Source organism: Callorhinus ursinus, unplaced genomic scaffold (assembly GCF_003265705.2).
Source record: "Callorhinus ursinus isolate GAN/ISIS: 27379988/994484 unplaced genomic scaffold, GSC_fseal_2.0 scaffold12, whole genome shotgun sequence".
NCBI lineage: Eukaryota > Metazoa > Chordata > Mammalia > Carnivora > Otariidae > Callorhinus > Callorhinus ursinus.
The window spans coordinates 2,288,202-2,313,735 of NW_027397074.1; the positions used below are offsets into that span (position 1 = coordinate 2,288,202).

The window sequence follows — 25,534 nt, forward strand, 5'->3', positions numbered from 1 at the left end:
CATCTCTTTGGGAAGTTCTATTATTTCTTTCCTCTGGCTCATGTTTCCGAAATAGACAATTCATTGTTTAATAGTTGCTTTATCTCTGGGAGGTGTTACTCTTTGCCAGGGGTAGTATTGTCATGCCAGGCCTGGGGTGTTAATTCTTTCACTGACTTTTGCTCCACATCCACATGACGTGGCAACAGGATAAAGAAGCTACTGAGTTGAACCAGCTAGAAATTCAATTCAATTAGATTAGGTTAGCACCTGCTAGAGGCAATGGACATAGTGGTTAGAGCAGGAGACACAGAAATGAAGCACATTTCATTTGGGTGGGTATAAGAAAAAAACTCTTTCCAGCACTACAATCAAGTTTTCTGTGCTTTTGTTGAACTATGGGATAAGTGTGTAACATACTACAAGCCCATATTACTTCGGATGTTTATTTTAATTTCACATTGGGTCTCAGTTTCAGAGATACCATAGGGAGTGGTGTACATGCTTAGTCTAAAGGGGGCATGGCTATTTAGATCTGTGACTGATTTTTTTTCTTTATAATTTTTGTACAACAGTTAATTTCATAATTAATTAGAAAACAGACTTGAAGATTGTAATTGGGAGGAAATCTGGTAAGGAGTCATTGCAGTTGGCCGGGAGAACTGAAAATGACAGGGATTAATGTGGGGGTCAGGAAATGGAGAGATGAGGACAGCTTTGGGATTTTTAAAAAAATGCTTTTTATTGTTTAATTAATATTCTATAAAAATAACTTTCTTTTTGGTGTATAGTGCTTTGAGTTTTAACGAATGTATAGAGTCACGTAGACACCACCCCAATCATACTGTAGAACAGTTCTGTCACCTCCCAGAATTCCCTCATGTTGTAGTCAACCCCTTCCCCACCCTAAGCCCTGACATCCACCCACCTCCATCTATAATGTAATACAAATGGAACCTTGTTGTAGTTAGCTTTCTGAGACTGGTTTCTTTCATTCAACGGAATGCCTTTTACAATACATCAATTTCTTAGTATTTCATTGTATGGATATACTAGGGTTCGTGTAACTATTCATCTCCTGAAGGACATTTGAGTTATTCCATTTTGGCGGTTATGAGTAGAACTGCTGTAAACATTTGTGTGCACGTTTTTGTGTAAATATAAGTTTTCACATCTTTAGAGTAAATAGCTAGGTGTGGAATTAATGGGTCATATGATGTGTATGTTTAACTTTATAAGAAACTACCAAACTATTTTCCAAGGTGGATGTGACATTTTGCGTTCCCACCGGCAGCACAGAGTTGCAGCTGCTCTGCATCCTTGCAAGTATTTGGTATTGTCTTACAAAGTAATTATTTTAGTAGGTGTATAGTGGTATCTCATTGTGGTTTTAATTTGCATTTCCCTAAAGCCTAATGATGTTGAGCATATTTTCATGTACTTTAATATATGATATTCTGGATATGGGACCTTTGCTGGATACATGATTTGCAAATATTTTCTCCCAGTCTGTAGCTTGTCTTTTTGTTCTTTTAACAGTGTCTTTTACAAAGCAAAAGTTTCAATATTGATGAAGTCCAATTTGATTTTTGTCTTTTAAATAAATCCAATTTATAAAGCTTATAACTTTGGACATAAATTTTTGCCTTTTATTGCCGTGCATTTGCTATTAAATACTAGCATCAGAATATTTTCAGGTTGTTGCTTATAGTTGCACAGGTTGTGCACTGCACAGTTCTAGGAGGCATGATTTATATGGACTACAGTGTGAATGGTAACCCCCAAGGCTGTAAATGTACAAATGGTACAACCATACATTATCTCTTTGGGTGTCTTCTCTACTGCACAGACTGCTTTCATTGCTGTGGTTCTGTTTTACTTCTCTTGCCATTTGTTTATTATTATGTGGAGTCTATATGGAAACTATATTTAAGAAGCTTCTGTATATGAACCATCTAGAGCTAATTTGTTCCTGCTGACTCTCAACTAGCTGATGGCCCATCTTTGGGATTCCACCAACATCATGCTTTCAGGCTTGTTTCCTTAGCTTTCTCTTTCTATTAATTTGCATTTATGGAAATTGGAAACGCCCTGCAGCCAGCCAGTTTTTACTGTCTAGACAGCCATGGTTTTGAAACTCACATCCAAACAGATGACTAAAAACTTAAGATTTGTAGCATCGTCCATTATGCCCTTCTGGAGTTGCAAAGAAAAGCATCAGAATATAAAAAGCAGGAAAAAAAGCAACAGAGTATAAAGACAGAAATGCCATTTGCAGGGAATATTTTGGCTATGAGTAACTCATTATTAACTCTGAGTAAACTCTGAGGGGGCGCATGACCTCCCTCTGACAATAGGAATGTACCATTCAGTCTTATGAGATTTATTATATTGGGAATACTTACTCCCAGTTAAAGATGGGATCACCAACTGTTAATTGATCAACATTGTTGCAGCAGAACCAGGAAAATTCAACAGAACAGTTCTATGTGTGCGACAACATTATCATCTTCATCATTAATACAAGCTCTAAAATGCTGCACTGGGATGCAGGGACAGGGAAGGATGAGCATGTATCCTGCTTTTGAGTTGTTTTTATTAAAAAATCAGGTAGATTATGTTTTTATGTAGAGAAGGAACAAAATAAGATTCTTGGGAATGAGCATAAATTAAATGGAGAAGTTGGTGAAGAGGGCTTAAGGTTTGGGAGGAGTGGGTGCATAATATCACAGGAAAGTAAAAAGATTATTTAAGAAGTTATCACTGGGACGCCTGGGTGACTCAGTCGGTTAAGCATCTGCCTTCAGCTCAGGTCATAGTCCCAGCGTCCTGGGATCGAGCCCCGCATCGGGCTCCCTGCTCAGTGGGGAGTCTCCCTGTCCCTCTCCCTCTGACCCTCCCCTCACTTGTTCTCTCTCTTTCATAAATAAATAAAAATTAATAATAATAATAATAATAATAATAAAGAAGGGATCATTGCTTGGAGAATCCAAAGAAATGACTTGAGGGATGAGGGTAGGGACTTATTTACTGAGGGGCTATTGATCCTACTCTTAAGAAATGGTAGTATACAAAAAGGTAGAACCAACAGGTGTTTTTTGTTTGGTAAGTAAGCCCAGGAAGGTATTATAGGAAAGGTGATCTTTCCGGGTGTCTTCCACCTAGCTGACCTCTTCATAATAGCTACAGTATGATTTCAGAAAGCATCCCATTTTTCACCATTAAAGATGGTGAAAAATTTATGATGCTAGGCTTAGGCTGTGTGTGTGTTTAAATAGATGTCTTTATCAAGTTGATTAAGTCTCCCTGTATTCCTAGTTTGCTGAGAGGATTTTTTTATTTTTTATCAGTGAGTGTTAGGTTTTGCCAAATGCTTTCTTTGCATCTGTTGTTAAGATTATATGATTTTCCTTCTTTAGCCTGTTGTGATGGATTACACTAATTGATTTTTGGATATTGAAGCAGTCGTGCATACTTGCACTAAGTCTCTCTTGGTTATGGGTATATAATTCTTTTTATACATTGTTGGATTTGATTTGCTAACATTTTATTGGGGATTTTGCATCTATGTAAATGAAAGATACTGGTCTCCAGTTTTCCTTTCTTATAATATCTTTATGTTGTTTTATGAATGCTGGCCTCCTAGAATGAGTTAGGAAGTATTCCCTCTGCTTTTATTTTCAGGAAGAGATTATAGAGGATTAGCATCATTTTTCCTTTAAATGTTTGGTAGAATTCATTAGTGAAACCATCCAGACCTGATATTTTTTTTTGGAAGGTTATTCTTGATTATATTTATTTAATATATATAGGCCTATCTAATTAATCTATTTTTCCTTGTATGTGTTTTAGTAGTTTGTGTCTTTTAAAGAATTGATATATTTCATCTAAGTTATGAAATTTGGGGGCATAGGGTTGTTCATAACAATTTTTATTATCCTTTTGATGTTCATGGAATTAGTAGTGGTTACCCCTCTCTCATTTCTGATATTAGCAATTTGTGCCTTTTTTTTTTTTTGGATAGGTTGGCTAGGGGTTTATTAATATTATTGATCTTTTCAAAGAACCAGCTTTTGACTTCTCTATTGATTTTCTCTTTTTTTTAAAGATTTTATTTATTTGAGAGAGAGAGTGCACACAAGTGGGCGGGGGGAAGGGCAGAGGGAGAGGGAGAGGAAGAAGCAGACTCTTCACTGAGCAGGGAGCCCAACTCGGGGCCTCTGTTGATTTTCTTTAATAATTTCCTGTCTTTTATTTTTTTGATACCTGTTCTAATTTTTTATTATTTCTTTTCTTCTGTTTGCTTCAGCCTTCATTGTACCTCTTTCTCTAGTTTCCTAAGGTGGAAGTTTAGGCTACTCATTTAAGATCTTTCTTCTTTTCTAATATATGCATTCAATGCTGCAAGTTTCACTTTAAGATTTCACTGCCTCCCACACATTTTAATAGGTTGTATTTTCATTTTCATTTAGTTCAAGCTACTTTTTTTCTTCCAAAATTTTATTTAAATTCAAGTTAGTTAATATATAGTGCAGTATTAGTTTCAGGAGTAGAATTTAGTGATTCATCACTTACATGTAATACCCAGTGCTCATCACAACAAGTGCCCTCCTTAATACCCATCACCCATTTAGCGCATCCCCTGCCCACCCTTTCCATCAACCTTCAGTTTGTTCTCTGTAGTCAAGAATCTCTTATGGTTTGTCTCCCTCTCTGTTTTTTATCTTATTTTTCCTTCCCTTCCCCTATGTTCATCTGTTTCGTTTCTTAAATTCCACATATGAGTGAAATCATCTGGTATTTGTCTTTCTCTGACTGACTTATTTTGCTTAGCATAATACCCTCTAGTTCCAGCCACGTCATTGCAAATGGCAAGATTTCATTCTTTCTGATGGCTGAGTAATATTCCATTGTGGAATATCCAGAAGATATTCCATATCTTCTTTATCCATTCATCTGTAGATGGACATCTGGGCTCTTTCCATAGTTTGGCTATTGTGGACATTGCTGCTATAAATATTGGGGTGCATGTGCCCATTTGAATCAGTATTTTTGTATCCTTTGGATAAATACCTAGTAGTGCAATTGCTGGGTCATAGGGTAGTACTATTTTTAACTTTTTGAGGAACCTCCATACTGTTTTCCACAGTGTCTGCACCAGCTTGCATTCCCACCAATAGTATAAGACTGTTCCCCTTTCTCTGCATCCTCACCAACATCTGTTGTTTTTTGTGTTGTTAATTTTAGCCATTCTGACAGGTGTGAGGCGGTATCTCATTGTGGTTTTGATTTGTATTTGCCTGATGCTGAGTGATGTTGAGCACCTTTTCATGTGTTTGTTTGCCATTTCTGTGCCTTTTTTGGAGAAATGTCTGTTCATGTCTTCTGTCCATGTCTTAACGGGATTATTTATTTTTTTTGGGTGTTGAGTTTGATAAGTTCTTTATAGATTCTGGATACTAGCCCTTTATCCATCATGTCATTTGCAAATATCTTCTCCCATTTCGCAGGTTGCCTTTTTGTTTTGTTGAATGTTTCCTTCACTGTTAGGAAGATAACTTCTTGTTAACTTTTATCTTGGTGAAGTCCCAAGAGTTCAATTTTGCTTTTGTTTCCCTTGCCTCCAGAAATGTGTCTAGTAAGAAGTTGCTACAGCTGAGGTCAAGTCCAAAATACTTTTAAATTCCTTCTTTGACCTATGTCTTATTTAGGAGTATGTTGTTTAATCTCCAAATATTTGGGTATTTTTCCAGCTATCTTTCAGTTATTGATTTCCAGTTTAATTCCAGTGTGGCCTGAGAGCATATTTTGTGTGGTTTCTGTTCTTCTAAATTTGCTAAGGCATGTTTTATGGCACAGAATGTGGTCTGTCTTGGTGAATGTTCTGTGTGAACTTGAGAAACAAGTTTTTTCAACTATTGTTGGATGAAATATTCTATACACATCGGTTGGACCTGGTTAATTGATGCTGTTGTTTAGTTCACCTGTATCCTTAAATATATCCTTCTGGATCTGCCAATCACTGACAGAAGGGTGTTGAAGTTTCCAACTATAATAATGGATTTTTCTCTTTCTCCTTGAAGTTCTAGGAGTTTTTCCATCAAGTATTTTGAGGCTCTTTTGTTGGGTATAGATAAGTTAGGGATTGTTATGCCTTCTTGGAGAACTGACCCCTTTATCATTATATAATGACCTTCTTTACTCTATGAGTTTCTTTGTTCTGAAGTCTGCTTTGTCTGAAATTAATATAATTATTCCAGCTTTCTTTTGATTAGTGTTAGCATGGTATATCTTTCTTCATCCTTTTACCTTTAATCTAGCTTTATATTTTAAGTGAGTTTCTTGTAGACAATATGTAGTTGGATCTTGTTTTTGTATCTCCTCTGACAATCTCTGATTTTTAATTTGTGTATTTAGACCATTCACATTTGATGTGATTATTGATATAGTTGGATTAATATCTATCATGTTTGTAACTTTTTTCTATTTACTGCATTTATACTTTGCTTCTTTTTAATCTTCCCCTTTTTTCTGTCTTCTCTGATTTTAATTGAGCAGTTTATATTATTCCATTTTCTTCTTTCTCTTAGCATCTTGATTATACTTCCATTTTAAAAATAGTTGTAATAGTTTCCCTTTTGTTTGCATTACACATTTACAACTAATCAAAGTCCACTTTCAAACACTATACTACTTCACAGGTAGTGCAGGTACCTTATAACGGAGTGTTCCCAATTCCTCCCTCCCATCCCTTCTAATCTAATAATATGATGTCATCTTTTCACTTATCCACATGCTATAATCACCCAATATATTGCTGCTTTTATTACTTCAAATGAAAGGTTATCTATTAGATTGATGAGGAATGAGTTAGCCTGGCTGTGTTTAAATGTTTTCTGTAGCTATAGGTTCCAGAGGCTTAAGTTTCTTTGTTTCCCTACTCGCTGCCCACCCCCACCCCAGTTTATTGTCTTTGGGTTTCCCTAAGACTTTCTTCATAAACAGAATTTATGTCTTGTGCTTCTCTCAATTGTAATCTACTTTTATTATATTAGAGCCCAGTTGATGTGGTGGTAAGACAGCAGGAAAACTTTATAATTTTATATTAAATCTCAATTTTTTTTTTAGTGGTTTGAGTCTCTAGGTTTTGACCTTCTAAACCATTTCTTAGCCTTTTTTCTCCTCTTATAGGAGAGAGGAAGGCTAGAGGGGACTGGAGTTGTCTTAATTGCCCTCTCACCAGGCTGGCTAAGCCTCTGATAATTTCCCTTTAGGGTTGGTCTTTGTTATGGAGAAAATCTGGGTGTAGTTCAAAAATGTTTACTTTTTCCCTCCAGTACCAGAAAGATAGATAAGAGAACTTTTTTCTCCCATTTTTTATCTTGAGAGCATGATGGACTTCTTGAGATAAAACCCATGAAAGTGTGGAAGTTTCCTAAAACTGAGCCCCTAGGGTTTTTAAGTCTGAAATTAGTCCACACTCAGCCTCCAGGAATACATCAATTATGGTTTAAATATTCCTACCAGTTACTAGCTCTAATGGCTTCTGCTCCCAGTAACCTGATCTCAACCTTGGTTCTCTGTATTCTCCTGTCTCTCTAGTGTTAGGGTGGCACTTTGCCATGTGACCCCAATTTTCTGATGGATCTAGGAAGTCACTGATTTTTCAGTCTGTTCAGTTTTTATCTTGTTGTGAGGATGGGAGTGATGACTTTCAAATTCTTTGCATGTTGGGACCGGGAACCTTCTGGGACTGTCATGGGACTGTCATGGGATATATACTATGGGACATGAAATAGGTCAAAAAGGAAACCTCCTTTGTGTGGATCCCAGGTAATGTATTGCACAATGGCTTCCAAATCTGTGCTGTCACTTTAAAAAAAAAAAGTAAACAATTAGCAAACAGAAATAAAATAAAGAATAAATTCAGCAAAAGTTAAAAAAATAGACAAAATGGTAAAAAACCCAGTTCAGTTTTAAAACAAATTTCATAGCCCTTTCTTTGAAATATTCAAGTAAACAGTAGTATACAGGTGCCCTGTGCAAAGGAAGTGACAACAATGACTGCTCTCTCAAGGGCATCTTATGATATTGAGCTGGATGAACTTTGGAAATGACCTAAGAACAACAAACTATAACCCACCAGCCACATCTGGCATACCATCTGCTTTTATATGGTCGACAGGCTGAGAGTGACTTTTATATTTATAAATAATTGGGAAATTAAAAAAAGAATATTTCATGATACATGAAAGTTATATGAAATTCAAATTTCACTGTCCACAAATAATGTTTTATTGGAACCTAGCCATACTCATTTGTTTACATATTGTCTATATGCTCTCGAGCTATAATGGCAGAATTGAGTAGTAGCCCTGTGAGACTCTGTATGGCACTCTCATCACTTTGGACTAGTGCTTGGCACCCTACAAATTGCAGTGGGGCAGTTATAACTCCCCAGCATTTTAAATGTCATATGATGAAATCCCTTCCTTTTGCCCTTCCTCCCTTCCTCCCACCGACCTTCCTTCTTTTGTTTGTTTCTTCCTTTCTTCCTTCTTTTCCTCCTTTCCTTCTTTCTCTTCCCCTCATTTATTCATTTACATTTACAGTAAATATCCATTAAGTCAAAACAAGAAAGGAAAAGTGGACTTTGAATCATGCTTTTAAGACACAATGGAGTGTGCATGATTTTGTTATAGAATTAGGTGGCAAAGCATTCTGCATATTGTGCAATGGCATAGTTATGCTAAAAGAATACAATATATGTCAACCAGATTAATCATCACAATATCCCTAGCTCGCAGGAAAGCAATGGTTAGAAAAATTAGAAAAACTTAAACAGTTTCTCATCACAGTAGGATTTCTTCACAAAAATAAAACAATGAGGGGTACTTGGGTGGTTCAGTGGGTTGGGTGTCTGCCTTCAGCTCAGGTCATGATCCTGGGACCTGGGATCGAGCCCCATATTGGGCTCCCTGCTCAGCGGGGAGCCTACTTCTCCTCTTCTCTCTGCCTGCCCCTCTCCCTGTTTGTGCTCTCTCTCTGTCAAATAAATAAATACAATCTTAAAAAAAAAAAAATGAAAATGAGCCTGCTACCAAAGAACATTTCTGAGTGGCCCACTTGTTAGCCAAGCAAGGAAAGCTGTTTTAAAATGGTGAGTTAACTAAATTATGATTGATTGCAGCAGCCAAGGAAATGTGTCCAGAGAAAATAAACTTGTTGAGACTTTTAGCCTCTCAGTGAAATGTAATGAATGTAAAGTGTTCAAAGCCTGTGGTTATTTATTGTGTTATTCATTAGCAGGTACTTTGCAGAAAATACTTGAATCTATCATGTGTAGCTCCATCCAGTAGCTCCATTGGTGAACTCATTTGCTCTCATGGATGTAACTATAGTTGGATCCATAAGTTTTTGCCAGAAAAAGAAACTGAATACCCTGACTTGTGCCAAATAGCAGTTCAATGGCAGTGGTAAAGTTTTACTGCAATTTTTTGAGCTCGGGGCTAAGATTGAAATTTCTTGAAATGAGAAGCACTGCCTTCAGCCAATACTACTGAACACTGAGTGGCTCTAAAAATTAGTTTTTGCTGCATTCTTGATGTTTTTTAATGAATCCAAACTAAAATCACAAAGCCAAACAACACTTATATGAAAAACTTACACTGCTGTTGTCATTTTGACAATTAACATTGTTTGAGTCTCAGCCTGCCTTATACACTTACAGTGGTGTCAAAAGATAAAACAAGAAGTGAGATCTCCATTTCCGTGCAAATTTGCAGTGGGTATGTTTTCTGAGTTCAGACTGGCTCCAGCAGCAGTTTTTGGACCAGAATGCAAGTGTAAAGAAACTTTCCATATTTCAAAATCCATTTAACTGAGCAATTGAGGAGTTTACATCTTACCTTTCGTTGGAAGTGATTAATCTGCAAAGTAATGATATGCTAAAAGACAAATATCAACAGAAAAATTTAATAGAACTCTATAAATGCCTTTCAAGCAGTCAGTATGCTCAATTAAAATTATATGCTCATGAACTGTTATCAGTATTTGGTAGAACTTTTCTGTGTGAGAAGACATTTTCAAAGATGCAATATTCATTTTTGAATTGAAATCCTCAGTGAGGTAAAATCTCATTACAGATCAGTGTTAACAGATGAGCATTAGCAACGATGATGTGCCAATTATATTTGAGCCCCAATTAAATGAAATCTTATCCCCCCAAAAGGAATTTTTTTCTTCTCATTACAGACCTATACAAAAAATTACATTATAGATTTATCTAAAAAAAATGTACCAAGTTATTATTGTGTTTTAAATTTGTTAGTAAAAATGTGTGGAAATTCATTTCTTTCTCTTTATATAAGTATCCATATAACATTCTTGATTTTGCTTTTTGGTCCACAAAGCCTAAAATATTTACTATCTGTCCCTTTACAGAAACTGTTTGCTGACCCCTGACCTAGACACTCTTGACTTCCTATGTGCTAGAAGACAGTCTGAGGTCTTCAAATGAAGAAGCCCCAGGCACAGAGCCAATAATCTACAAAGATCCTTGTACATTATAAATGGAACAAAGGAAGCATTTAGGGGTTGGTCAGCTACCATGTCAGACTATCTCCCAGTAAAAGCTGGCACATGAACAAAATAGGGTACCTCTTCTGCAACACATCTGTATTAGTTGCTTGGAGCTGCTATAATAAAGTATCACAAACTGGAGGCTTGAAACAATAGAAACTTATTCTCCCCCAGTTCTGGAGACCAAAAGTCTGAAATCAAGCTGTTGGGAGGGCCATGCTTCTTCTGAAGCTTCTAGAAAAGAGTCCCATTTTGGCTCTTTCTAGTTTCTGGTGGTTGCCAGTAATCCTCAGCATTTCCTGGTTTGTAGCTTCATCACTCCTGTTTCTACCTCTGCTGTCACATGGAGTCTTCCCTGTGTCTCTGTGTCCAAATCTTCTCTTTTTATAAGGATATCAGTCATGTTGGATTTAGGGCCCACTCTGATCCAGTATGATTTCATCTTATCTTAACTGATTACGTCTGCAAAGACCCTATTTTCAATAAAGGTCAAATTCTGAGGTTGTAAGTGGACATGAATTTGGCAGGGGTGGGGGCTACAATTCAACTTAGTATGTTTTAGCAGTGAAAAGAAGAAGTGATCAGAATGGTTCTTGGCTAGAAATCTTCAGTACATGTAGTAGACCGAATAATGTTCCTTCTTCTGAAGGCATTTACATTCTAATCTCTAAAATATGTGAATATATTGCTTTATATCTCAAAAAGGACTTTGCTGATGTAAGTAAGCTGAGAATTTTAAGATGTGGAGGTTATACTTGATGATCTGGATGTGCACGGTGTAGTCACAAGGGCCTTTATAAGAGGGAGACAGGAGAGTTGAAGGCAGAAGAAGATGGAAACGATGAGCTATGTTTGAAGAAGGAAGAAGGGACAATGAGCCAAGGAATGCTGGCAGCCTCCAGAAGCTGGAAGACAAAAGGAGATGGATTCTCTGTGGAGCTTCCAGAAGGAATGCAGCCCTAGCCACACCTTAATTTTAGCCTCATCAGAGTCATTTTGGACTTCTGACCCCCCAGAACCATAAGAGAATAATGGTGTATGATTTTAATTTGCTAAGTTTGTGGTAATTTGTCATAGCAGCAGAGAAAGCAAGGAAGAGAGCTAGCTAGGCTTGTTTCCTAGCTAGGAGGGTGAGTCCTGGTTATGGCTGAAGGGAAGAAAGCAGTAGAGAAATGAAGATAACATCTGGGGGCAATGAGGACAACAGTGGAGAAATGGAGGGAAGGATGGATGTGAGAAAGATCATGCAGGAATTGGTGACGGTGCACCTGGGGCAAATGAGAAGTCAGACAGTCCCCTGTGCTTCTGCTCTGTTCCAGGCATGTGGTTTTTAGATGATAGTAAAAGACAGATGAATTCCATTTTGGGCCTGAGATTTTAAATAAAAGTGATTTAAGTTTGTAGGAAAAAGGTGGTGTTTTCTTAAATTAATGACAGAACTTAGGATTTAGATGCAATTTTCCAGATTCAGAACATTCCCAAGTGATCCTCATAATCATCGTTCCTTCCAGATGGCTTCCTACACAGATGCCCTTGTTCATAAGGCAGAACACAACAATGCTGAAAGGACCTCTCAAAGTTTTGTATTTAGGGGTGTTAAAAGCTTCACTTTGGCTTGGGAGCTAAGAAATATTTGTAGCCCAGCAAAAGTTTTGGAGGTGGGATGTTCCCTGAAAAGGATGATTTGCCCACAAGCATAGAAAGTGTCAGGTCAGGAAAAAGAAGTTGAGTGTTACCGCTCGCTATGGATCTTGGATGAGAATCACTAGGCTAAAAATAAACTCTGCTAGCCAGCTCATTCTGTCATGACCACACACTTCTTAGGAAATAGTAATGTTGAAACTATTTTTCAAACAGATACCAAATTAAGAAAACCATGCCAAACAGGGGATTAAAGATCAGATGCTCAGAAAAGGACTTCAGAACTGTTTTAAAATTATAAAAGCAATCTTGTATTTGAAAAATAAATTCTGAGAGCCACAAGTTTCTTTAACTCCTGGTTTTATTTATTTATTTTAAAGAGGGACGCTATTTTATAGGATAAGGGAGGGTCTAGCATTGTGTCCCCAGAGATTAAAAAAAATGAAACGTCTGTCTTCCTGGAATGGATATAGGAAGTTACTATCCACTCATAGGTGAATAGATAAGATCAGAATTTTTTAAACTTGGCTACCAGGGGTTTTGAAGTCCTTTCTTCCAGTTAGAAAGCTTTAAAAAATACTGATGTCCAGGCCCCAAATCCTGACATTCTGATATAACTGGCTGAGAAACAGGACCAGATGGGGCCTGGAGTTCCTTGAAAATGTAAAAAATTCCTTGATTGACAGAAATTTTATAATTATGGTCACTTAATTTTAATAAAGTGGTGATATTTATGGTCACTTAATTTTAATAAAATTGTGATCTAATTTTATAATTATAGTCAGAAGTCTTATCATTATGACCATTTTAATGGGCTAAACTCTTTAACAGATTTCATTTAGCAAACATTTATCACGTGCTAGGTATGCAGTACTCTTAAGAAACTTCAGTTCTTTTTTTTTAAGATTTATTTATTTATTTATTTGATGGCAGGGGGAGAGAGAGTGAGCACAAGGGGGGGGGGAATGGCAGACAGAGGGAGAGGAGAAGCAGGCTCCCCACTGAGCAGAGAGCCTGACAAGGGACTCGATCCCAGGACCCTGTGATCATGACCTGAGCTGAAGGCAGACTCTTAACTGACTGAGCCACCCAGGTGCCCCAAGAAACCTCAGTTCTATAGGAAAGTGAAGCATATAAAAAGGTACAAATTCTCAAGCCATGTGACATGCTTATAGAATAATGTTTAAATGAGGGAGGTAGTGGTGAGGGAGGAGAGGTTAAATTTATTCAGAGTGGGATGGAGGTGAGATGGAGAGATAAGAGAAGTGTCAGTCTTAGCTGAGTTTGGAAAGCTCACTAGAGTTTGTCAGGTTGGCAAGTCAGAAGGGCATTTTACGATGCAGGGAAAGCATGTGAAAAATCATAGACATGAGACAGCATGTTCAGAAGATGAGTATTAATATGCTAGTAGGCAACATTTGGAAGATATATCAGGAGTTGGGAATTGGCAGAAGGTGAGGCTAGACAGTCAGACTCATCCCAAGAATGGGGCTGGTGGGGGGATCCTTTCAAACATTCAAGCCACGGAGTGCACATTCTGGAGCCAGCTGACAACTGCTAGAAGGTTCTCAGAGCTGGGACATGCTCAGACTTGCTTTTTTGCAGGATCCCTCTGGCAGCCCTGGGGAAGATGAGTCTAGAAGGAGTGATACTGGAGGCAAGGAGGTGAGTAAGGAGGCTGTTGTTAAATCCAACTGGAAGACTTGAACTAGACTCCTGAGTAGAGAGGAAGGGCTAGATCTAAAACATATCATGGAGGCAAAATGAACAAGACCTGGCCAAGGGGTGCTAGATACAAAGGAGACAGGGAGTCAAGTTGAGTTCCAGGTTTTTTTATTTTCCAGCCAGATGGCTTATGATACATATCAGGCTCTAAACATTAAAGGACAATTTATTTTATAGACTTAGTCATATTGGAGCAGATATCTTCAGGCTTTGCTCAGCAGCATGGAATGTGTACTATGTTTCTGCAGGTCATCCTAGGCTCACATGCATGAATGTGGGCATAAGGTGATAGAGTGTGTGTGCAGGTGTTCAGGGTAGAAGTGGGAAGGAAGTCATGGCTTTTGTTTTGTTTTGTTTTATTCACGGTAAAATACAGACAACATAAAATTTACTGTTAACAATTTTAAACATACAGTTCAGTGATATTAAGTACATTTATACCGTTGTGCACCTGTCATCACCATCCATCCCCAGAACTCTTCATCTTGTAAAACGGACTCTACCCATTAATTAATTAATTCCTCATTTCACATACTCCCCAGGTCCTGGCAAGCACTATTCTGCTTTCTGTCTCTGAATTTGACCATTCTATGTACCTCACATGACTAGAACCATACAATATTTGTCTTTTTGTGACTAGCTTATCTCACTTAGCAAAATGTCTTCAAGCTTTATCCATGTTATAATACACGTCAGAATTTCCTTCCTTTTTATGGCTTAATAATATTTCATGGTATGTATGTAGCACATTTTGTTTATCCATTCATATTTATCAATGGACACTTGGGTTGCTTCCACCTTTTGGCCATTGTGAATAATGCTGTTATAAACATAGGTGTACAAATATCTCTTTAAGACCCTGCTTTCAGTTCTTTGGGGTATAGACCCAAAAGTAGAATTGTTGGATCATGTGGTAATTCTATTCTTAATTTTTTGAGCAAGTGCTATGCTGTTTTCCACAATGGCTGAACCGTTACATCTCATCAATAGTGCACAAGGGTTCCAATTTTTCCATATCCTCACCAACAGTTGTTATTTTGTTTTGGGGGGTTGCTTTTATTTGTTTGTTTTTTGATAGTAGCCATCCTAACGGGTGTGAGGTGAGAGCTCACTGTGGCCTTTTGCTCCAGTCTCCATTAGCTAAAAGCACCTACAACCTCAACTCTCAAATCCTCTCTTTTAGCTGAGGGTTCCATAGGGTTTTCTAAAGTGGCTTGTACCATGGTTCTTGCCCTTGCTTTTTCCTGGTCACTGTTGTTATATTCCTTCTAGACATGGATGTCACTCTGTTGCTGAAATAATGTCCAAAATGGCCACCGCTGCCATCCCTCACGATACTTACACATTGGGGGATGGCTACTTCTTGTTCTGCTCCAGTAGCCATCAAGCCCCAAGGTAACCACCCTCCTCCCACTGCCCATCAGTCTCCAACAGCACCATATACTCACAGCCTCTTTTCCACTAGTGCTGAATCAATGATTTGACATATTTCAGTCTACTGCTGCACCCTCTCTAACTACCTGCTATAAGAGGAAGGGCCAGAAAATAAGGTAGAAGGTGCAAAACTAGGCTGCATTCCAACACTGTCTCCCTTTGCAGGCTAAGTCTGTTCCCCATCACTCCCTCCTCCTCTTCTGATGCAGATACCTTCCCCAGCCAGGATATAGTCCTAGAGGAGAAGAAGCAGCCCCAGTCTTCACCTGCTCGAAGTATTCACCCTGCAGGATGGCTACCAGTAACATGGATCCAACCACTCTCCTCATGAAGCTCATGGGGCTTTCCTGAATATGAAACTCTAATGGGCCTACTCAGGCATCCTGAATTCAACCAAAGGTATGAGCATAAGTCTTTTCACTGGTCTCTTGCTTCAATGTCATTAAGTTTTCAGATCAGATTGCTAGAATTTAGACATATCCTTCTGTCTAATATAAAAATTATTCATGTTCAAGTATTGTATAAATCCTGGTAAAACAGGTTCCTGCTGTAGTTCAAAGTAGTATTTTCTGTACGTCATTTCCTATTCACTTCTATGCTCAGACCTGAGGCTTGGGGCCTGTATTGGTTTCCTGGGGCTACTACCACAAATTAACACAAAGCTGGGGGGCTTAAAACAACAGACATTTATTCTCTCACAATTCTAGAGGCCAGAAGTCCAAAATAAAAGTGTTATCAAGGTCAGTTCTTTCTGGAGGCACTGAGGAAGTATCCATTCCATGCCTCTCCTCTAAGTTCTGGTGGCTACTGGTCACTCTTGGTGTTCCTTGACTTCTGGCCTAATTCCATTGACTGCCTCCATCTTCACAGTTCTTCTTACCCATGTCTGTGTGTTGAATCCCCCTTTCCTTTCTCTTATAAGGATACCAGTCATTGGGTGTGGGGCCCTCCCTAAATCTAGGTGATCTCAAGATCCTTAATTATGTCTGCAAAATCCTATTTCCAAATATGGTCACATTTATAGGTATAGGAGTTAGGACTTGGATCTCTTTTGGGGGCCACTCTTCACTGATGACAGGGCCAACATCAGTTGTTCTACCAAGGGGGTGACCTAGAAAAAAAGATTTATCTGCTAATTGGCTATTTGGAATAAATCAGGAGATAGCTTCCTTCTGACTTTAAGGTTAGAAAGATCATGTTTGGTGCTCTGAAGAGTATTTATTATTAATGGGGATTTAGAGTTTCTCTCTCTCTCTCTCTCTCTCTCTCTCACACACACACACACACACACACACACAATTTTATTGTAATTTTCTACTTTAAATAATCTTCTCATTTCCTGAGGTGAATTCCCCTCAGTTTTCCACAAGACATCCCATCCTCTACCTACACCTAGAATTAGACAAATGATTTACCTATTCAAAGATTGTCTCCCACCTGTATTCCTTAAGGCAAAGGCAGCCTTGGGATAAGGGTTGCCTCTTGTTAACATGTTCCTTCCCTGAATGTGATGGTGAAACAGTTCTTGACCACTGCCACCATTTTGCCAACTCTGGCTATGGCCACATGCTCCTCCTGCTCCAAAGCCAGCAGGAAAATGTAGCTGGGATGCTGGAACTATTTAGAGGGTATGATTAGTTTTCATGTCTCCTGACCCACAGGCTTTGCCATTTGATGAACTTACAATATTGCTTGTGAATATCAAGTAACTAAGAAGAATGACTAATTACACCATCTCAAATTGATGACTTGGAACCTTTTGAGAAAAAAAGACTCAGAGATGAGATTTACTACCATTCTCAAGCACTTCCTGAGCAGAATTAAAATCTCCCTTCTGGAAAAGACTGTGAAATAAGACTCTCCTTGGCCAAGAGAGAATAATCTAGTCTACAGAGGCCAAACATAAATACCAAGCAAGGAAACAAAGTCTTCTGGGAGAAATAAGGATGATGATGAGATGTGGAATTCAGAGAGAGAGAGGACATATGCACATGCGAGCATGGTGCTGCCAGCCTGTTCCCAAGACAAGGGAGCTGAGGCCAGTATGAAGATGGAGGTCTTCCAGCGATGGCTTCAGTTGCTGTTTCTTTTCCCCATTGCTTGTACCCACTCTGTGTTAGACAATGGCAAGACTAGGAAATAATAATACTGGCTGAATCTCATTGAAGGTTCTTTAGCCTCAATGGTGATACTTACATGAAGCCCACTTTAGATACCTTCAGAATTGGTTGGGCACCTTGGGGTTGGCTTTGGCAAGAATTAAACCTGTGGCACTGAGTTAAAGAGAGAAGAAAACTTGCTTCCCAGGACTAATGTTAGGTGTAGGACTTTGCAAAAGGGAGTGAGACCAGAAAGGGAGGTGGGAACACCTTAACATAAAGAGGTGCAGAACCCTCTACATTCACTGTACTATAGCAGCTGCAGGTGTAGCTCACCTTTTTAAATTAAGTGGTGAGACGTTCCTTTTCTTCACAGGACAGAAACAGCTACAATATTACACTATTGGCTACTGCCTGCTGTCCTCTGGGAAATTGTCTCTCAATATGGAAAAGATAGGCAATCAGAATACCCCAGGAATAAGGGAATTCATCCATCCATCCTTCACTCCCTCCCTCCCTCCATCCATCCATCCTTCACTCCATCCATCCTTGCATCATCCTAACAACACATTGAGTACCTATAAGGCATTCAGCACTGTAAGAGATGCAAAGATAAATACGACATAGTGCTGAAATGACATTACCTTTTAACTGCAGAATCTTGTGAATCTGTAGTTTTCCCCATTAGATGATAAATCCACCAATCTTCCTTTAGCCATGCTCAACAGTTGACTACCAGAGGAAGAGGTGTCTGAAGTCAAGAAGTCTATGTTCAAATCCCAGCCCTGTTACAAGTTGTGTGATTATGGGTTAATTAATTAAATTATCTAGACGACAGCTTCCTCATTTGCAAGTGAGAAATAATTCCACCTTCAGAGAGTTATATGGAATAAATAAAACATACAATTCCTTCATATAGTAGTTCTCTTTCTCTTAATTCTTATAGGAAGACCTTTCCTTCTAACAGGAATGCAGCATTTCTCTGTAAAATAGTCTATAGTATTTAAAACTTTGGTTTAAGACTCGTAAAGAAAGGAATTTAATTGTAGTCCCCAAGTCAGGATTACCTGGCAGGTCTCCTGGTTTTTTGCAGACTCTCTCCTTTCCAGGATTCTTAAAATGTCCTAGTCTGAAGAAGTTTCAAAGCTCTCAGTACATCTGCTTCATACCAGGTCAAGGTGGGTTTCTCTCTTTTCCAGTGCTGCAACTCCTTGAATATTTATGGTTTTAGTGCATGCTAGTGCATTTAGGATTTCTAAGGGAGCCATTATTGCTCTTAGTCATGCTTAAATGTTTGCTCTCCCAGCCCACAGACTCGCTAGCACATACCAGGGAGCCACATGCATGTCCCAAGTATATGGGTCAAAGGCTATTTTTTATCATTTGGGTCAGAGATACATATTATTTATATACTTACCTTAATTTTGATTTTTTAATAAATCATATTAAGAAGTGTAAACTTCTTACGCAGGAGTTTCTCCAGCCAAAACTTTGGAATCAGAAAGTGTTTATTTGTGAATTGTATTTTTTAATTATTCAAAATGTATTTATGGTTCTTGTGAAAAATAAGATGAGAATTGCTAAATGTCCTTTCAACCGAAGGGGGAAATATCTATAGAAATGTAAACTCCATGCTGGTTTTCTAATTTCACAGAGGTTACATTGGGCAAAATGTGGATTTTTAAAAAGACCTTGCTCCATCAATTTCTTCTGCCAACTAGCTCTGAGGTTATGGGCAAATAATCTCTCAGAGTTTACTTTTCTAATTTGTAAATGGGGACAATAATACCTAAATTCAGGATAGCTGTGAGATCATAAAGAATGCCTGTAAAAGGTGTGGCAGAAAGCCTGGCACATTACACTCAGTAAACACTGTACTATTGTTTTGATTTCCTTATATTTCCCACTACTTCCATATGTTCTATATCTCAAGGGTAAGGCCTTTTTGTAGGTCAAAATGTCATCCATGTGAGGCTTAAGCTGTCACAAATGGAAAATTTTTCTTCTGTGCTTGAGGGATGTGACCCTGCCCTTCTCTGTATATGCTTACAAGTAACCAACCAAATGAATCACTAAATTTGGTGATAGAGATTATCAAAGCTTGAATCTGTATTATAGTATAGCACACAAAGAAGTAGTTGAAATTCCCCCATTTCATGCATTGTGAATCTATGTACTGAACACCTTAGGTGTCAGGTGCTGCTAGGCTCAGGTACACAGTGATGAATCAAACATATATGGTCTGTATTTCCGTGATGCTTCAAACTTTAACACAAAAGTTGCGTGTGTAATTACAAATTGTGGTACGTGCCATGAAATAAAAGACTAAAGGCTATGAAAAGGAATGACACAGGGGACAAAATTAGGATGGGAGGATTGGTCAAAGTAGGCTTTTATTTAAGCTTTGACCTATGCCAGGAGCTAGTCAGGAAAAGAATGAATGCAAAATGCATTCTAAGTGGAGGCTGGGAAAAGTGGATCTAGTTTAAGAAACCAGGAGAAGAGAGAGTCCCAATCATCTAACGAAAAAGAGCATGAGGAAAGATGGCAGAGGGGTGATAGGTCAGGACCACCAAGGTCCTGTGGTCATGTTACAGATTCTATATGTTATTTTTTGTACAGTGGGGATGATAGGAATGTTTTAAGCAGGGAAATTGAACTGCTTAGATTCAGGATTTTTAGATGACATCCCAGCTGCAGTAAAAAGAAGGAATTGGGATTTGGGTGGGAAGGATGAGGGTGGCATGGAGGTTAAGAAAGAAAGCAGGGAGTTTAGGTGGACGGTGGTGAGAGACCAGCTGTCTTGGCATAGGGTGGAGGCAGAGCTGGGAGCACCTGCTGCTGGATGGATCACAGAAAAGAGGTTGATGAGGGAGGGACAGATGATGAGTTCTATTTCCTGCTTGAGCAGCTAAAAACAATGCCCCATTAACAGAGCATCACAAGAGTGGTTTTAAGTTGGTAATCGATTTCAATTGCTGCAATTTTGGGTATTAATCCATATACTTAGAGAATTTGCTTAGGATTTTCTTTCTTGATTGTTTTGTTTCTACCAAATTGCTTAGTTGTTAGCATCGTCATTGTCTAGCTAATGGTCTCCTATTCTTTGCTGTTAATAAGATCTTCTTACACAGGAGTATGGAACTGGTGGGTTAATATGTACGTCATCTTCTGCTCTGCCTTAGTTATCATCACAGATCTTTAATAATCACTGCTTTAGAAGAATCTCAAACTCCAACAGGATTGTCCTCATTGGTCTCTGAACATCTGCCCCTTTCTTTTCCCACACCTTTGTCCTTGTCTGCAATGCCCTCATCCTTCCTGCCTGCCAATTTGAAGTCTGACCATCCTTTTAAATTCAGTTTATGCTACTGCCTCTGAGAAGCCTTAACTGATCAGCTCAGCTCGGCGGGCTTCCTTTGACACATTAAACTTGACCTTGTAATCTCAGTTTACTTTGTTTATGTACGAGTGTGGGTCTTTTCTGCCCCCAAACACTGTAAGTTTCTTGAAGGCAAGGATGAGGTTTTTATATGCCTCTAGAAACTTTCATAAGTCCTCACACGTGGTCAAAGTTTAAAAATGTTTCTTGGTCAAGTGGTTGAGTTCATGTGAACTCAGGTGGGAGGGAAACCTGGTGAAGCAGCATTCTGGGTCAGGTGGGACCTTAAGACAACTTTCACACTACAAATTAAAGGCAACTACCTGACTACACATAAATAATATTGTTTCTGCACATATCACAAAAGAATTATATCATGGCCTCTGTTTTCTGCTATCTATCAATGCATATTAGAGATTGAGCTTGAAGTAGAACATATTTTTAGAGCTTTGTGATATTTCAGTGCTATCTGCTGCTGCACTTTCTAGAGCCCCATTGTTAGTTTTTGTTTTTCATTCTCTGAAATATATTCAAGACAGCTTCTGGGCATGGATCCAAAAAACAGTTTCAAGAAACCAGGGAATTAAATGGCACTAACCAAATTTTCAGTTGTAACAATAAACTATTAAGCAGATCTCATTTAATTCTGGGCTTGATCTGGACCATAGAAAATTAACTCTTGCCTTTTCAAGTTTCAATATTTATGGAGCTGGGACACCAAACTAGTGTTTGTCTAGATTTTTGACACCCTAATCCCCACCCAAAGTGTGCCAAATCATGACGCATGTATCTTTAAAACATGTCTAAATTCTTTTCTTTGAGAATTTGGGGAATGTTCAAAATAATCTGGAAGCCATTTACATTATTGTAAAGACAGTACATGTAGTCTTTTCATTTAGGAGCTCAAAGTAAAAAAGAGGAAAGACAATATCAATAGGGACACAGACTAATTTTTACACTGCATTTTATTGTTCTCTTTCTGGAAACCATTCAGAATTCCTTGCATTGGATTCCTCTCCTCCTTTTGTCTGGGGAGTTCAACATCTAGCTCAGTGGTTCTTAACCAAAGGTTAAATTAGAATGATCTGTGGAACAGGCATTCAGGCACCAAGGTGATTCTACTGTGCAGCCAGGGTTTAAGACTACGGCAGCTAACTAAACATTAACACGCTGTAGCAGATATGCTTCTATCTAAGCACAGTGGAACAGGAATGTTCATAGCAGCCTTTACATAATAGCCAGGCATAAATAAATGCATATTGTTTCATTATATTTTTATAAAATTCAAACGTGGACATATGTAACCTATGTTGTTAAAGGTTTTTGATTAAGTTTGGGGAGGGAGATGGGGCAGTAATTGGGAGTGATCACAGGGAGAGGATCCACGGTGCTGGTAATGTCCTCTCTTTTGAGGTTTGTGGAAGTTAGAGGCCTAAGGTTATGCAACATAAAATTATCCTTTTCTTTTATTTCAGTATGTTCTAAAATCTATATGCTGAAATAATTAAAGAAGTTCACCTATAATATCAAACAATATAATCTTTTGGAAGAAGCTGTTTGATCAAATAATAATAATGGAAGTTTACAGTGACATTTATCACTATGGCTTTTCTAGTGGTTCTTGGTTTTTTAAAGACAATGCAGTCTTAGAGACAGACCTATTTAAGACAGTATTTTGGAAGTTAATATGTTAATCACAGTAAATGGGGGTCCAAGATGAATCTGTCCATTTAATTCTGTTCTAAAGCAACCAGCATCTGGTATAAAGCAAATTATATGATTTTCAAATAAATGTAGTATCTTATAGACTCACATTGTAATACGGACCTCAGCAGGGTTAACACTGGACTATTTTAAACCACCCTTGATATTTTGAAGGTGCCTAATAAATTTATGAGCTGAAACATTTTATTGATTCAAGTGATACTGGACTGAATCATTTAATTCACTTCTAAATGTTATTTTCTGATTTTGACAGTAATGTGGGCTTATTGTAGAAAGTGCTTCTAACACTGCATATAATCCTCTGGGAAGATGTATATGCACATGCATTTAAACAAAATCAGCAGTATAGCTTTGAGTCCCCCCTTTTTTTTTATCTAGTGATCAAGTCATAAATGTTCTGCAGGAGTATGAATTTTAAAGGTCACATAGCATGCCATAACTTACTTAAACTCTATCATTGGACATTTAGGGTTTTCCATTTTCTTGCTTCCATTAGATGCTAAAAATAGAATAAGTCTTGCAATGGTGTAGAAAACAGGCTAAGGAATGCTAGTTATATCTCAGTTTAAAAAGAAAAAGAACTACAGCAGGTAACGTGAGGGGGAGGAGTTGGCATGACCAAATTTTGCTACCTTCTCTATTGCTGGCAATCTTTACAGCCTTCTCTCCCTCTTCCTCTTCTTTTCCTCCCTGCCCCCCTCCCCACCTCTTTCTTCCTCCTCCTCCTCTTCTCTGGCCACACCGGCCCCTTGCTGCCCATCAGTATATCAGTTTACTCTCCTGCCTTTGGGAATCTGTGGCTCCTTCTGCCTGGATCACTTTCCTGTCACCACATGGTTCCTTCACTTCCTTGAGGTCTTTATTCAAATGTCACCTTTTCACTAAGACCTTCTCTGGTCACCCAATCTAGCATGTCACCCACATAACCCTAATTCTTATATCATCTCTAAGATTTATTTACTTTTTTCTCCTCTAGCATTCATTATTAGCCATCATAGTTTCTATTTCCATTATCTTTCCTAGTCGGTCTCCGCTACTGGACTGCTAAGCACCAAGAGCACAGGGATCTTTGCTGCTTTTGTTTGCTGCTGAATCCTCAGTGTCTGGACTGTGCTGTCTCATTCTAAATGCTCAAAAAAATATTTGTTGAATGAATCAATGAATCAACTTTGCTGTCATCATAATCACCCATCAACAGCCCATCTCCATCAGGAATTCTTTATTGAATATTCATGCTGTATGGAAATTTATAATCTGGTCAGAGCAATTGCGTACATAATTTAACAGACTCCATTATTTGAAGTGACCCACTCAGACTATATCCTCAGAGACAGATCAGACCATGAAATTGAATAGATGGTCTTTGTTTATGGCACTGAACATAACAGCTAGACAATAAGAAAAACTGCTCTGAGCACATAATTAACCAGATTAAAATGATTCAAAGGGGATTAATGAGGGAAAAGGAAATTCAGGGTTAAGGAACCTCTTAATCTTCCCAGTTCTTGCAAAATGTGAAGAGTAATTTATTAAGATGACGAGGTTTATCTCCCTTATCTAGAAGAACAAGACAGCCTGACCTAGTCTGCCCATAGCGACTCCGCCAAACCGCAGTACTGGATCAACTCAAAAGTACATTTTCCTTGTTCCTCCTCCTGTCCCAAAACCCACTGGCACTGTTGAAGAAAATCAAGTAACCAGCTCCATTGCAAATATGCAATACCCAGCCTCATGCAAGCCCACAGCTCTGCTTAGCAATCCTGGGATAGAGTGGTTTTTGATTTTTTTTGGTCTCAGAACCCCTTTTGTACTAAATTATTAAAGCCCCAAAGAACTTTTGTTTATGTGCATCATACTTCCTGATGTTTATTGTGTTAGAAATTAAAACCAAGAAATTTCAAACACACTTAAAACATTTAAAAGTAGCAATAAAATCAATACGTGTTAACACAAAAAACATTTTTATGAAAAATAACAATATTTTCCCCAAAAAATCAATGAGAAGATGAGCACTGTTTTACATTTTTGCTAATCTCTTTAATGATTGATTTAATAGAAAACAGCTGGATTCTCATATCTGCTTCCCCCTCAGTCTGTTGAGATGTACCCTTCTGTGTAACCTCTAGAAGACTCCACTGTCCACTCATGAGAGAGTGAGAGTGAAAAGGTAAATAATGTCTTATTATTGTATGTAATTTACCCTCCACGCTGCTTTCGTTTGTCATGTACACTCAGTCTTCCCAAAGGTTCCTGATGGTTTTTGCTTGTTACCAGTAACCTCCCAATCACTGTCAACTCCAATGGCAAGTGTCATTAGCTGGAGGGCCTGGGGAAGGCTTCATGGGCATTGAAGTAGATGTTGAAGACTGACTCTGAATATACCAAGTCAAGGTAGAAGAAAGTTCCTGTGACAGGAGGTATGGGAAAGTGAGACTGGAAATGCCAGATAAGGAGTCTGGACTCCTCCTGGGGGCAAAAGGAGCCGGGGAAGGTGACGGGTAGGCCAGCTTGGGAAGGAGGAATATTAAGCAACCCTTCTTTTTTTTGACAAGAGGAAAGGGAACAAAAGACACAGATATTGCTGTTGGTGGTAGTGACTCGCAGGAGAGTGAAGAGTGTCATTCATCTACCCGGTACATGTTCATTGAGCTCCTACTAAGTACCAGATAATTGATAGTTTCTACTTACTCTGCATTATAAGATGAATGCCATTGGGAAGAGGAGTATGGTTATAGCTTAGAAGGGCAAGTAAAAGTTTGGAACATCTTCTGCAACTGGCATTGTTAAGGGCCTCACAAAGACAGACAAAGAACCACCAGTGTTCAGTCAGTGGATAGACTAATCCGTGGTTAGGAAATTGTAAGTAAGATCCAGTGGAGCAGAAGACCAAAAGTGTTGGTGAATTATGGGGTGTTCATGAGAACATGGTTAAAATGATTAGCCCTGGATTTCAGGCTTTTTAAAAAAA

General features: G+C 38.4%; 1 long non-coding RNA gene across 1 annotated transcript in view; it reads left to right on the forward strand.

The window, feature by feature from the left end:
• Nucleotides 1-24,731, forward strand: part of LOC141373834 (uncharacterized) — a 124,853-nt gene extending 100,122 nt beyond the window's left edge. The window contains exons 2-3 of the long non-coding RNA XR_012380172.1: nucleotides 15,570-15,759; nucleotides 24,659-24,731. This is a non-coding gene — a long non-coding RNA (uncharacterized lncRNA). The remainder of the gene's footprint in view (nucleotides 1-15,569; nucleotides 15,760-24,658) is intronic.
• Nucleotides 24,732-25,534: the final 803 nt, after the last annotated feature.